The sequence below is a fragment of the Lygodium microphyllum genome, chromosome 9 (genome assembly GCF_053477565.2).
Source record: "Lygodium microphyllum isolate KBCC chromosome 9, Lygodium_microphyllum_v1.1.10, whole genome shotgun sequence".
NCBI classification, from domain to species: Eukaryota; Viridiplantae; Streptophyta; class Polypodiopsida; order Schizaeales; family Lygodiaceae; genus Lygodium; species Lygodium microphyllum.
In genome coordinates, this window is record NC_141143.1 from 144,705,739 (window position 1) to 144,722,174 (window position 16,436).

Below are 16,436 nucleotides of genomic sequence, written 5' to 3' on the forward strand. Positions count from 1 at the left end.
GGATCTCACAGAAAGAGATTAAGACGTCCTCTATTAAATCCGCGAGGCGGGGAGCAGTGAAGACGGTCTGTCTCTTTGAGAAATACCTGCCCACTAGCATGCTCACAATACAAATCCACCTTCTTGTGCATCTTGTGGACGAAGTACAGATCGCTGGACCTGTCCATACGTGATGGATGTTCTTCCTGGAGCACTTCATGAAAACCCTGAAAGGCTTTGTGCGACAATGAGCTCGGCCAGAAGGTAGCATGATCGAAGGTTGGTTGGTGTCAGAGGCATTAGTGCATATTTCACAATGGCCACCAACGGTGGAACCAGACAATGAAATGCTATGGACACTGAAGGATGATGATAGACTGACTGGAGATGTGGTGGTTGGAAATGGGGTAGAAAAAAGAATGGATGCCTCAATGGAAGAGAAGGTGAATCGCTTTTGTATGTTGCACCATGCCTCCATGGAAACGTGGCTCGCCAAGTACGAGATTGCAAGGCAAGATCGAGAGGAAGCGCAAGCTGAATTCCGACATAGTACACGTCATCGACCGATTTGATATCCTGAAGGCATGGAGGAGATGCCGCGGTTTATGTCAACACAATGGTTGCATGGAGCCTTGACTGCAGCATCTCGCGAAGGGACAGAGGTTTCAATGGAGGAGTGGGAATTCTCGAGGGGATGTAGTCCAAAGGTGATGAGGGGTTTAGAATCTGTCATATCTAAATTTTATATGCGACATCTAATTTGAGTGTTTCAATGTACAATACAAAATATATAGTGCAGCATGGTTGCACGAATGGCATTTTCATGTGGAGCGTATTGACAAAATGCTCTCCATAATGGACTGTGGTGTCATAGCAAGGTTCCAGCAAGAGAGCCGGCTACGAGCAATGGATCAAAATATGGTTGTGGATGAGATGGAGTATTTTGGGAACTTGCAAAGTATTATGATGGTGGATTACCGTAGCTTCTCCATGATACTATTCAATGTGCAATGGTTCAATGTGGTACTTGGAGGAGCTGGAGCAACAGTTTGACGAGGTCCATCTGGATTTCTCGAATAGATTTTGAAAAAAAATGTACAGATTTGCACGACACCTTTGTGTTGACGGCCCATTGTGAATAGGTGCATGGAGTCATTTGCTTGCTCATTATATTACGACATGGTTTATGTCACAATGGTTTGAACTCTCTTGTACGTGTTTGTGAACAGGTAATCTTCTATCCAAACCCCTGACAACCTCGATGATGGTATGTTATACCTTGAACTCCCCGAAGTGCGAGAGTATATGATCAAAGCGATGTTTCGAGCAGATAAAGATAATATGCAAATACAGGGGTCGAAATTGCAAGGGGTGGAGGCCATTGAAAGCTTGGATCCAACATCAACTAACAATGATGGAAATACAAGAGTCCCAGAATTTTTTGAGAACGAGGCGAACTCATTCTTTTGTGGTGACATGTCTATCGACCTTCCAGTGTATGCGGAGTTGTGTCAGGAGATTAACATGGGATCATAGGATACTTCATACTTGGAGCATCCACTTACTCAATTCGTTGACCAATCTCTTATAAAGCACTACAACAGAAACAAGGCAGAGATGCGCAAAGTTGGGCGCGTCTATCACAGCGTCTATAAGTGCATGTAAACGTGCGTGTAAATAGACGCGAATTTTGCATCTATATATCCGCGCAAATAGACGCTAATATAGACGCGCCAGTAGACACACAATTATTTAACCACCTATAATTAGCAATTCACATGATTAAAAAACCAAAGTTAATAATTATTTAACCACTTGAAATTGATTCTTGAGTATGCACATGTGCGCATGATAAAAACCATAGAATTAAGAATACACATTGAATCATTGAATTAAAAAAATAGAGTTAATAATTACTTTTTCATTGCTCTCTAATGAATGGCAGTTCCTCCAGTTGACAAGCCTGATATAAGTAATTAGCAGCAAGCGACAGAAACCTTACAATTAGTAGCAAGCATTGCAATATGTATCTCATAATTTCTCTACATACTTGAAGATGATAAAAGATAAAGGAAAAGTCAATTTAGCCTTAAATTTGACTATTGATTCTTGAGTATGCACGTGTGCACATGATAAAAACCATAGAATTAGGAATACACATTGAATCAATAAGCAAATTATCTCATCGCTCTCTCTTTTTCTCTCTCCTCTCTCTCTCTCATTTCCTTTTCTCTCTCCTCTCCCTCTCATTCCTCTCCCTCCCTCTCTCCTCTCTCTCATTCCTCTCCCTCCCTTGCCCTCTCTCATTCCTTTCTCTCTCCTCTCCCTCTCTCATTTCCTTTTCTCTCTCCTGTCCCTCTCATTCCTCTCCTTCCCTCTCTCTTTTTTCTCTCTCCTCTCTCGCTCATTCCTCTCCCTTCCTTGTCCTCTCTCATTCCTTTTTCTCTCTCCTCTCTCATTCCTTTTTCTCTCTCCTCTCCCTCTCTCATTGGCATGGGAGGTTGGAATGCACAAGGAGGGAGGTTGGAATACACAAGGCTTACAATGTAAAGTCAGAACACTACAGGGTAGAGGAGTCTGTAAAAAGATAGCTATCAATCAGGTGACACTTTTTGGATACTAGCATGGGCTAAGAATATAAGCAACTTGGACCAAGACCATTTCACAAGTGAGCTATTGCCTTATTAATGTTAAGTATCACTTTATTGGCTCCTTTACCTTAAATATAATAAAGAAATATGGACAACCAGACTGGCATTAGGTCCATGGATAATTATTAAAATGCAGATCATTCATTAGTTTTGAAGCCACAATAAGGTCGCATCTAACGCTGCAGCATCAGCCTCAGATTTTTGCAAATCCTCACCCACCAGCAAATCAATAGTGGCTCCGCCCACATCAACCACAACAAAATTTTTTCCTTCTCTGATGGATAGGAATCTAGCATTTTGGAGACAATGCAAAGATGCAACCTCTGGCTCCGGAACTACTCTTAATAGATGAGGGCTAGCATCCTCTGAGCATGTTCTACTTGACACTCCCTTGACCATACCAGCTTCCTGAACACATTTCCTCATCTTTTTCTTGGCAGCTTCTGCCCATATTGCTGGTGCGGAAAGACACCATTGAATATCCTTCATCATCAATTGCCCACCATACCTGTCCCTCAGGTAATGCAAGATAAATTGTGATACTTTCTTGAGGTAGTCAATGATGAGAGACTCAATTGAAAGGCCTTGAGGAAGAGCCTTTGATTTGAATTGACCTTTGTAAGGAGCTTGTTCTACTAGATATAACTTGAAACTACTCATGAAAGTACTTCCGAGAGGAAGCGATTGCGTGCATGCAACAATCGTCTTGATGGCAATCTAGTTTGTGTTTTGCAGTAGGGCACAGAGGAGGCCTCATGCTGCAGGGGCCAGTCACGGTTGATGTCATGCACAGATGTGGATGTCGTGCAGGGGCCATACCCTCTCTTGCTCTATTTTCCTATTATGTTTAACATCTTATCTCTTTTTCTCTCTCGCATCACTCCACCCATACTTTGCTTAGGGTGTTTATAATGCCCCAATATTGCCCAATATGGTGTTTATTTGCAATAATGCCCACTCAAACTTGCTCACATCAATGTGACTTACATGTTTATCCTCTACAAAAGCTTTCCTTATTTTCAACATCCTCTACTTCTTCCTCCTCTTGAAGAATATGTTGCAAATCCAAGGATCTCATATATGTAGCCAGTTCTCCCTTAAAGATGGAGACCTTCTCACTAGACCCCAATGACCTAATCTCATTTCTTCCCTTCTTGACGATACCCTCATTGGCCTCATCATCTACAAAAATGCATCCTCTTTTATCACCATGACTATACCCTCATTGGCCTCATCATCTACAAAAATTCATCTTCTTTTATCACCATGCACACATCATTTTATAAGAGACTCAAAAATAGCTCAAAAAGAGGCCACCTAGTCTACTTTGGAGTGGCCTACAAAGGCCAAACCATAATTTTATAGTGGGAGTAGTATGTGTGAACACCACAATGAGTTTGAGAAAATAAAAGAAAGTTTGATTCTAGAAAACATGTAAAAAATAATGAGGTCATTACTTTGATGAGGCCAAAGGGCATGATCTCTCCTTACTTCTCTCCTTGTCTATCTTATGTCGTGGTGAAAGCTTGAACAATGAAAAAAATTAAGTATTTTTTTACAATCTAAATGACCATTTGCTATATAAATTTTTTATATAGTTATTATTTCCTTTAGTAATTAAAAAATCATTAATAGGGATATGTACCATGGAAAAATCCAAATGCCATGTTTAGTAATAAAATAATCATTAAGAGGGAGATGCAACCTCTTGGAAAAAACTAAATGCTATGTGTAACAGAGAAGAAAAGCTCCCATAGAGAGAGAAGAGTTAACAATATTTATATATATATATTAATAATTATTCAAAAAGACACATAGACATATGACATAAAAGTACGTTTCCAAATATAACAAAAGAGACATGATATTGATTTAAAATATCACTAAATTTCATCTCCAAGAAATAAAAGCCTAAGATTTCACTCTTATTTCACTTTACTATGCAAGATGAACCTTGGAAGAGGGGAAGAGGAGGAAAAGCTAAGTGACACCCACAATGCTCTTAAACTTGTCTAGATAATTCACAAGTCTTCTCCTTGGCTATATTCAAATAATCTTAGAGTCATTGTATGAAACATAGAGGTTTTTTGGAACTTTTCGTTGCAAAAAAAATATGGTGCCTTTAACATTTACACTTGTGTGTTGGATATATATTTGCACTAGAGATAAGTTATAAGATACACATCCAGAGAGACATCCACAAATTAATACAAATAAATTAAATTGGAGAGATGACCGACCACACACCACAATAACAGAGTTGAAAATTAATAGAAGAAAATTCATGCATCGAAACGAAGTGCAACAAAAAGAAAAAATGTCAAGAAAAACCTGTGGGATTGGGCCATGAGGTCAAAATGTAGTGTCGGAGATGTTAAGGGGCGTTCGCATGGAAAAATAGAAAAAATGAGCACAAAAATACACTAAAAATTTAATTTTAAAAAAATTATTAGACAAAACAAATGAAAAAAAAATTGTGCAAGGGAACAAGCCAGACAAGTGTATTAAATCAAAATTGAGTTCTAAGGTGTTTAGGATAGGTTCACATGGAAAAAGAGCTAAAAATACACGTGAGAATACCCAAAAATACGGAAAATTTTAATAATGAACAAAGCGTGCATTGAAATGATGGAAAGTAAAAAGGAAAAAGGTCAAGGGAAAGGTATAGACACTACAACATATACATGCTATAACGACATTTTCTTTATATATAAAAAATATCCTCGTCGTCGGTATTAGTATCGGTATGAATACCGATAAAAATAACGATGATTACAGAGAATTTCCGACGCTAATACTGACAATTGCAAAATTATTTTTCGACACTAATACCGACGGTTGCAGAGAATAAAATTTTTTTGTAGCAGCGCTGCAGATGCAGCCCTGCCACAATTAGAGCCACATAGGGCTAAGAGACAATTCGTGATGTCAAAGAAGTTAGACAATAGATTCTAAATAATTACAAGACTTTGCAAACAAGTACTTTCATGACATTAATTAACAGAAATGTGCACTGCATTGATAAAGGAAATAACAGAACTTAAATTGAGAAGTGCTACTGCGACAAAGCAAATATGGAGTCATGCTACAACATAGAAGTCCGAATCATATATACTTTTCTATTACATATGGAGGGTAGAGGCCATAATGCCTTACATAATAAAAGATGCGGAGTAATCCTATGTAGCTGAATCTGCTCTCTACAACTCATCTGCATAAGAAAACTCCTCTCGTTGTAGTGGCATATCGAAGGGAGTCTACAACAGCAAATGCATATATAATTGTGAGTACCAAATACAAATTGACATATGATGATAGATTTCTCAAATTAGGAATGATATTTATTACTCCTTACCAGTCCTCCACGAGCATAGAGCTTCTCGATCAAGGCACTCAAGCCATGCTTCTCCCCGTATGTCACCTCCAGTGCAGTCGGGTTGCGATTTGTAAAACCTTGCTGCCTCCTCCTCAACCACGTGACTCTGAAGTAAAGCGAGACCTACGATTGCGTCTACTGGAGAGAGAAGCATCGGACCGTCTAGAGTCTGCCGATCGTGCTGAGGTGGAATGGGAAAGCTGTGCATCGGCTCTATCTCTGAGCCCTGCTAGTTGCTCCGGAGAGAAACGCGCTAGCATCGCGTCAATGTTGTCATTTGTAAAATCTTGGCTCATCCTGCCATCCGTACCCAAATCCTAAACCTGCACATATAAGGAAAAATAAGTCAATTAGATAATGAATTGCAAGAAATAATAAAACTAAGACTTAATTTGCAAGACTTCATTTTAAAATAATTTTAAAAAATAGATAATAAAAAACACCATACTCCAAAAACATACAAACTGTCCTAACCGATTTGCAAAAAGTTGACATGATGTAGTGGGAGGAACGTTTTGATCGAGTCACTTTTGTTTAGGGTTCCACAATCTCATCTTGACATAGCTCAGTATACACCAAAATATCTATACAAAATTCTCCACAAAATGAGGACTCTGCTTCATTTTCAAAAAACCCATCCTCTATCACCTCTATCTCCATAGGTGAGATGTGTTGGTCCTCCAAGCAGTTCATCCTAGTTTCTTGTATGCCTTCTATCATTGCCGCTATTAAAGGTGTCTCTTCTACGATCGGTACGGGGGTTCTGGCAAACATAGAGATACTCCTAGATGTCATGGGAATGACATACCACCATTGAGGTTGTTGCAGATTAGGGAAAAAGATGACCTGATCAAACCAGCTCAGTGCGTCTTGGTCCACCATCCTGTGATCAAACCAGCTCAGTGCGTTCATTCTCGCAGGAGGGCGACCAAGAGATCCTTCTCTCATGACATGACCCTCTGGCAAAAAATCCTGATGTCCCTCAAATACCATCTTCTTCATAGATTTTGACATACGAGAATCCAACCTTGGTCCACACAGAGGACATGCATGGTAACCTAACGTGAGTAGCCCTACAAAACACACATGTACAATGAGGCATGTCATAACACCAACATCGCTCAAAGAAAACTAGCAAAATAAGAAAACACGCTTTACCAGAGCATTCTCCATAACCTGGAAAGTCATGCATGGTCCACATAAGAATTGCCCTTATAGTTGCGGATCGCCTACCAATATGTTTGCTCATGTCCTCCACTACAATTCCCTCCCACAATTCCTTTAGCTCATCAATCAGTGGAGAGAGGTAGACATCCATATTCTTGACTTTGTATCGTCCAAGCACAAGCAAGCTGAGCAAAAGGTGTCCTTTCTTGGTGGAAAGCCATGGAGGTATATTGTAGTTAACAAGGACCACAGGCCATACACTATAGGAGGTGGAACTTAAACCAAAAGGATTTACCCCATCCATAGCAAGACCGAATTGTAGATTCCTCGCCTCCTTTGCAAAGTCAGGGAAAGTCTTGTCAATGTGATGCCATGCTTCTGAGTCAGCTTGGTGTACGTTGTACACCATCAATGGATCGATTTTTCGCATGCCATGTAGTCAAATTTGCAAAACTCTTGGTCCGAAAAATGTGATGAACATGCGGTATCAGCAGAAAGTGCCTCAAAACCTTTTGCGTAACAGTCTGTCCTTGCAAGTCATTTCGATACCTGTCCGCACCGCACTTGGGACATGTGGCCAACAATTCAAACTCTCCTCGAAAGAGAACACAATCATTGGGGCAAGCATGAATGCAATTATAATCCATGCCTAGCTTTCGTAGCACTTGTCTTGCATCATCACGAGAATCAGGCATCGTATTTTGGGTAGGCAAAATGTAAGATTTCAATATTCTACAAATTGCAATGAAGCACGTTATTAGAGTACTATATAGCACATTTTAATGGCTTTCAATAAAGAATCATACACATCATAATATACCTGAATAGCTCTGTCACACTCACATTGCTCCATCCATACTTTGTTTGTATGCTCAACAATGCAAGAAGTGTCTTCAAACGGGATACCCGACTCCCATCATACAATGGAATGGCAGTCTCTGCAATTAAAGGATCTTGGGATTTTGAGTCCATCCGAAGCAATGATTAGATCATGTCCTCTAACTCGGGCTCCAAAAAAGTAGGAGGATCATCCATGTCTCTAGCATTCTCACCCATAGAAGGGGGTTGAGAGTTATCACCTTCTATGAGACAATTAGTTATCTCAGACGGCATTTGTATAGAGCGTGGATGAACCCGTCTTACTAGACGCAAGAGATCTGTGGACTACAATGTATCGACATGGCCCTGACCCTGTAAAGGGCGTTAAGAAGCTAACTTCTAAGATAACCGAAAACTGTTATACTTAAATCAATTACATGTCATATAGTACGTAATGAGGGAGAACTTACCACAATCTCATAATTCAAGACTGCTTGGTCGATTATCTCAACTCGAAACTCTCCATACTGTTGCACATGCTCTATGGACAAATGAGGTTTCCGACGAATGGCCAATTTGCATTGTGTGCATGGACAGGAGACACGTTGATTGAGCCAAGCCTCACGATCACCACCATGTTGGTCGTGAGTGCTAGACATCTTGACTGCGATGTAATGGAATGATAATTTAATAAAGATTCTATATTGTATTTTGGGACCACTCCACTATATATATTTCAGGTCTTTTTTTTTAAAATTTCATACCTATCTCTTTGAGTTTGGCTCTAAACTTATTTATCTTTGAGGTCGGCTCTAAACTATGCTCACACACATACATTTTCGTACCTACATTGCAAAGAATAAAAACCAACACAAGAAAATTTTTGAAAACACTCACTTCCATTTCTCTCTCTTTCAATATTTTCTAACCTACATTGCAAAGCAACACAAAGCAACACAAAGATCGAAGGCAAACCAACACTTTCTAACCTACATTGCAAAGTAAAACAAAGATTGTAAAGAAACCAAAACAGGGCATACCGTCGTGCTCTCTTCTTCTTCCACAACCTCTTCATGCGGGCGACGCTCCTCTCCTCGCATGCGGCTCGTGGCTTGCTTCCTTGCTCACCTCCCTTGCTCACCTCCCTGTCTTGATCACAATCCTTTCTTTCTCTCTGCCTTCGCTCGCTCATATGAAAGAAACGTTCGGGTTTCGGCAAAATTTTACCTCAGTAAGTCGTCGCTATTAGCATTGGTATATGCGTCTTTAAAAACGTCGGTATTTGCGACGCTAAATACCGACGCAAATACCGACGTTTTCAAAGACGTAGATACCAACACCAATAGCGAGGCTAATACCGACGTTGAAAAAAAAGTTGCTACTTAGCATCGCTATATGTGTGTATCCTTGTAGTGAGATAAGGGTTGTCACCTCAGATTATTGTTCAGAAGTGAGAAAGATGTGTTCACATGGAAGCATGGTAAATGAGCAAAAAATTCTTTAAAAATTAATAACTCATGATTCGTGGCTTGGAACTAAGGGCTATAAAAAGAAAAAGTGGCCAACTCAAAGGGACAAATAGGCAGGGATGTTTTCATAAAGGTATGTAAAGCGAGCATATAGAGATGTGTCCCTACACTCAAGACCTTAATAGATTAGATGGACTAATCAACATGGGCCTAGCACATGATCACAAGTCATAGTCGTACATCCTCACACTTAAAACATGACTGAATCTGGTAAATAAAAAGGGTAGGGTTAGAAAAACTTGGCCCAATTTAATGTAGATGGTCGAGGTGAACTGTCGCTGACTTCTAAAGAGTTGTAGTCATCAGTAGGAGGTACCATGGCTTGCCACATTGCATTTATCTAGCACGAGAGGGACATAGAGAAGCACCTAGGGCGGTAGCTTTGTTGATGAAGCATTGGTTGAATTGTCAGTGGTAGTGGCAGAGATACACATCACTCCATCTCATCAATTGCTCATATTGGAATGTTAGATCAATCGCTCTCCCCATGAATTATGTCATTCAAATAATAATGATTGAAACCCATAGCTCACACTCGATTTAGAATTTGACAAGGAGAATGATTTAGAGGGAGTATGCTAGCATGCATAGTTGATAATGTATCAGTGAGTCCTAACCCATTTGGCACATGTACAAGAAGGAAGGCCAAGGAGCCTTGGTATGCAATGCGCTAAACAAAATGAGGTATATAGTGATGGCGCAGGAGGCCTATCTCATGTGTGCATAGGGAAACAAGAACATACATGTCTCCAAGTGTCGTAACGTCCCTCAATCCTCACTTCTCAGTTGATGGAAGGGAAATCAATCATGCTTAGTCCCCCCTCTATCTCACACTCTGTAGATGGTTACAGGAGAGAAACATATTGATTGAATCCTTACTACTACTTGTGTAAAGGTTATATGCCTTGTGCACAATCTATGGTGCAAGAGTATATCATGTCATGTGTATCAACATCATACGGTGCAAAAAGAAAGGCTAGGAAGCCTTATAGTATCATGCACACAAAAAAGTTGTACTTTGTGCATTGAGAGGCCCATCTCTGCTTGCAATGCTCCATTCACATATCTCACCTCTCACTTGAATATAAAGGGTAAGGACTAGTCACTCACTCCACCCTTTGTCTCACGCGTTGTCGATGAATACAGAGGGTAGCCCAGACTCACATCCCCATCTGATGTTGTGCCGCTACGCGTCCACCACTGCAAATTTGAGGGCGGAGTTTTTCACAAAGAATTTGAAAACATTAGCTAGCATCATTAGGGGTTTTTTTTTTGTCTGTATCTTTTGTGTTTGCATTTACATGACGCACGAGCACTTATAGTTAGGCTAGGCATGATTTCTTCAATGCATTGATTTTTTTTTTGTGGAGCATTGCTTGATTGATTGCAAAGCATAGATTCTAATTTGAAAATTGCATGGTGATTGGACACAAAGTTCTTTTTCAAAGCATGTTCTTGATAGGACACAAAACATGGAAAATCAGTTCACATGAAGGTTTCTGTTTTGAAGACTCCTGGACTTGAGGAAAAGATTGTAATTCAGATGTTGCTAGTGTAGATGATATGTCTCTTCATAAGCAGAATTGGATCAATCTTTTAGCAGTTCATGAAAGCTAAGAGTTATCTACTCATATTATGGACATTTAAGTGGAGTATTGCTACATCTAACACTTGCATTCTTTATCAAGATGGTGGAAACTTGCTATGAAGATTAAAACATACATTCAATATTGAAAAAGCTCATCAAGATTACACATATCTTGGATAACGGCCTCTTTTGAATGTCCAGTCTACAAAAGTGCCTTGCGCAATATGGATCGACAATTGATTGAAGCATTCTTCACATGACTATGTGATGTTTACAAGAGGACAAGCTTTTACTGCTTGCCATGTGTCATTTCAAGTACACATATTGATAAATGTTGTATTGATCTTAACTTCACAGAAAATAGACAACAACATTGAGTGGTTGTCAAGACATTCTACCCTAATAAGACGAAGAAGTTTTGACTTAATCTATGATTCATGATCTATGCATATGTAGGGGAGTCTCACTATGCTTCAATGAACTAAAGCCTTGCAATTAGTCATTCCATTTATCAAGGTTTTACTTGAATTTGTCTTGATAAAAAAGAGCTTAATTTATATGTAAAAGAGGCAATTCTCACGACAAACAAAATAACTAGAAAATACAAGAATACACCAAATATGCCAAAGAAAACATAGCGAAGGTGGCTAGGCATGAAAATGTATTGCCATGAATGGCTAAGAATCAAATATGAATGCTGTAACAAGATACTCACCTCTTGCTATGGTGGACATAGGTACACACCCCTATGATAGGTGGGAAGAAGGATCCCTCAATCTTGTATTCTTGAAATGGCAAAAAGATCCTTCACATGTTACATCCCCATCTTTTATACCAAACTCTAGCATATCCTAGAATAAGGTATTTTAAGTTTTATTACAAGCCATCCCGGCCTAGAAGAGCTTTGACCTCAAAGTTGAATTGGGAATAAATTATAAGGATGATTACAAGGATAGCTTGAAGCATATGGAATCATGCTGAAGTAGAGCTCTTATGTTGATGAAGAATCAAGAAGTTGATGAAAAAATGACCATGTAAATGGAACACACTACTGTAAGCTATCCAAAACAGGCTGTATACAAAATTGGATATATCTTGAGCTAGAAATGTTTGATTTCCATGTGTTATATATAGAAATGTAGAGGACAACATGTAGTATCCAGCCATGTCTTCAAGAGCAAATTTTGATGAAGATAAGGCAATTAACTTTCTAACAAGAAATTATTACAAGGTGTTTACTATTGATCTGTTCATGAGCTCTTCTCTTGTAAAAGTCATGGAAATTGCTCCAAGTATGATGCTTGTTGCCAAGAAGATTCTTTGATAAGCAAACCTTTCCATTTGATAAGGTATTCCACAAGAATTCGGTTCCTTAGAACCTTCTCCCTCTTACAATAATCTTTTCAAGCTCATAGATGATCAAACCATCATCATCCAAGGGAGGGAGTTCTTCAAGAACTTGGATTTGAGGACCAACATACTTTTTAAGTTGAGACATGAAAAAAATTATGAATTCTTGTGCTTGAAGGTAAATCGAGCTGATAAGCAAGATCCCCAACTCTTTTGAGCAAGTTTATTGTGCCCTCCTTTGAGAGAAGCATATCATGACTTGGGAATCTTCAAGAATACCCAATCATCTTCCTCAAACTCCACATGTATTCCTTTCTTATCCACATAGGCTTTCATGGTCTCTTGAGCTTTCCGAATGTTGTCCTTGCATTGCTTCATAAGAGCCTCCATCTTTTTCTAACTTTTCACGAGCTTGTGGATTCACATCTTCATGGAATAAGGCAGAGGGTACTTGCACTTTGTAACCATATAGAGCTTCAAAAGGAGACATTCCAATACTCATATGATAAGTACTATTATAGCAAAAGTCTACAAGGTAAAGCCAATGGTCCCAAGCATTTTGTGTGTCATGGAAAAAGTGCCGCAGGTACACCTCTTATTATTTGTTAACTCTTTCTGTTTGCCCATCAGTTTGCCGATGGTATGCTGTACTAGGAGTCAATAGAGTCCCCATTGAAAAGAATAAACTCCTCCAAAAGCTGCCCATAAACTTAGTGTCTCGATCGGACACAATCTTCATTGGCATTCCATGAAGCTTCAAGATAGATTCCATAATTTGTTCAACCACTTGCTTTGCTGTAATTGAGCTTTGGTGGGGATAAAATGGGCTGATTTAGTCAATCGGTCTACCACCACATAAATGCTATTCCACCCATTCTTTTTTGTAGGTAATCCCACAATAAAATCCATGGTAATATCAGTCCATGATAATGTTCTTGTTTTGTTGGCATGGAAGACATTGCATAACAAAATCCTTATCATCCCTCCAAATACCCTTCCAATAGAAGCTCTTATGGATATTATCAAAGGTTTTGAACAACCCATAGTGTCCTGCTAAAGGCGAAGAGTGCATCTCATGCAAAATATGGTCTTTGAATGAAGATTGTGGTATCAATTAGACTCTACCATGATACCATAGAAGACCGTTATGCCATTTGAAATTTGAATACTCTTGTTCTTTGCCTTATTGAAATTCCTTCATAATTTTTTATGCTTGCTCATCAAGCAAATAGTCTTCTTGAGTATCATTGATCCAATCCTTATGCACAATTGAAATTGTAGAGATGGAGCATGCCCACATTCTTGATAAAGCATCCACTACAATGTTGTATTTTCCAGCCATACAGAATATTTCAAAATCATAGCTCTGAAGAGTAGCTAGCCACCTTCTTGTTTAGGAGACAAATTTTGTTGGGAAAGGAGATATTTCAGCACACTGTGGTTGCTTTTAACATTGAAATGACTGCCATATATATAATGATGCCACTTTTTAATAGCATGCAAAATTTCCAACATCTCTTGTTCATAGACATGTAGTTGACGCTCCTTATCATCAAGCTTGAGATTCTCATATGCTATAACTCCGTGGTCTTGAAAGAGAATATCCCCAACTCCTCTTCCACTAGCATCCGTGCAGATAGTGAATTCCTTAGACAAATCCGAGCAAACAAGAATATGAGCTGAAATTAAGAGAGATTTCAGCTCATTGAAACTCTTGTCGGCTATGGAGTGTCAAAAGAAAGACTCTTTCTTCAACCTATCGGTTAAAGGAGCAGCCACATGAGCATAATTTTTTATGAATTTTCTATAAAATGATGATAATCCAAGGAATCCTTGCAAAGATGTAGAAGAAGTCGGTGTAGCCATTCTTTGACACACTTCCCTTTGTTAGGATCCACTCTTATCCCTTTTTCTCCCACAATGTGACCTAAATATTTTACTTCTTCTTCCATGAAAGAACACTTTGACATTTTGGCAAAGAGTGTGTGTCTTCTTAATATGTCAAAGACCTCTCGTACATGCATCAAATGCTCCCCCTTGGACTTGCTATAAATGAGAAAGTCATCAAAAAATACAAGGACTGTTTGGTATAAGAGAGACTGCAATATTTTGTTCATGAGAGCTTGAAAAGTGGCGGGGGCATTTGAGAGCCCAAATGGCATGACCAAGAAGTGGTATAACCTTCTTTCGGTCCTAAAGCGTGTTTTATACTCATCTCCTTCCTTCATTTGAATTTGGTGATAGTCCAAACAAAGATCAGTCTTGGTGAAGACCTTTGCATCCTTAAGTTCATCCAAGAGATTGTCAATACATGGAATCTTGTATCTATTCTTCACCGTGGACTTGTTCAACTCTCTATAATCAATGCACATGCGAAAAGATCCATCATCCTTCTTTACCAAGAGAATGGGAGAGGCAAACAAAGATTGACTTGGTTGAATTAGATCCATTTGCAGGAACTCTTTAACTTGTCGCTCCACCTCTTCCCTTTCAAATTTTGACAAGCGATAGGGAGGCTTGTTGATGGGCTTTTAGCATATCCTAGACCAAGGTATATTATGCTTTATTACATTATAATCCTTAAAAAGGTTGGGTGTGCAACATTCGTGTGTAAAGATGAAACAAATGAAGTTGAAGTATTAAAGCAATTCCATGGCATTATTTAATGTATTTGATATTAATTGAAGGGTTTTTAAAGCAAGCAGCATTAGGAAATGACAATACATAAAAGATGGTGATAGAAAAAGCTTAAAGCGTTTTGAAGCTCACATGACTGGCATAATCGTTGACGTCAGAATACCGAAAGCTTTTCCTAAGGAAAAAGCTATAGTCCGAAATTTCAAGGAGCCACAGAAGAGAAAGAGTGATTATATAAATACATGCCGGAGGAAAAAGAGGGATCATCGACAAAGATTGGAATGACGATGAAGGTGGTGAGGAGTCGATGGCTAACAGAGACAACAGGAAGAAGAAGGGTGTGATTTCGGTAGTCGAAACGGAAGCTGACGACAAAGAAGAAATAAAAGGACAACGTTGCTGTGAGGAAGGTGGATGAAGGCACAGAAGAAGGTGAAATCAACCTGCTGAAGAGAGCTGACGGTGATGACGTAGAGGGTGTGTTCAAATGACGAGAAGAAGACCAGTGAGTTCTACTGCAATGACGTGGATGGGTGAGGACAGAGAACCGATAAGGATTATCAAGAGTGACGATGGAACGATAAGAGTACTGGGAACAACGACGACCTCTGCATAAGGCGCAGTTGAAGGTGGCGTCGACTGAAGCTGACAACGAAGGACAAGCTCACGTCAGAAGACAATGCTAAAGTTGGTGCTTTGCAGACAAAGGTGGAGGAGTCTAAAGATGAACGAGAAAGAGAGCTGAAGGTGACGATAAGGAGGAACGCCAACCTGCAGTGAATGAGGAGCATTGTATTCATCTCTACTCCATGGAAGAATGTTGAAGCAGAGAACGGTAAAGGAGAAGTCGAAGATGACGAATGACAATCTGGAGAACACCAGCTCTACAGAAGATTGGTTGCTCCATGCATATCTACAACTTATAAGATCGACTACAAAAACGCTGCCTTTCGACATCAATTCCTTGAGCAGAGAGGATTTGTTTAACTGGATTGCTTACTATCGAATAGTTAAGGACAAGTTCATCTATGAGTTGTATGTATTCTTCAGCGACTTCTGTTACTTGTACCACACGAAATCTTACTCTAGGAAAAATTGCGTCCACTAATGAAGCATAATTATCATGATTAAGAGCTTGATTATCTCCTCCATATTGGAGTTGCTAAAGGGAAAAGGGAAGACTGTGAGGGCTAGTTGTTGTCTGAACATCTTTACTTGCCGGACAAACCACTTATTATTGAGTTTATTTTATGGAATGCAGTTTGTGAAGACGATTCTGAATTTTGACTTGGTTCAGATCTTAAGGAGTTATCTCCACAAGAACTACAAACGTAGAATAT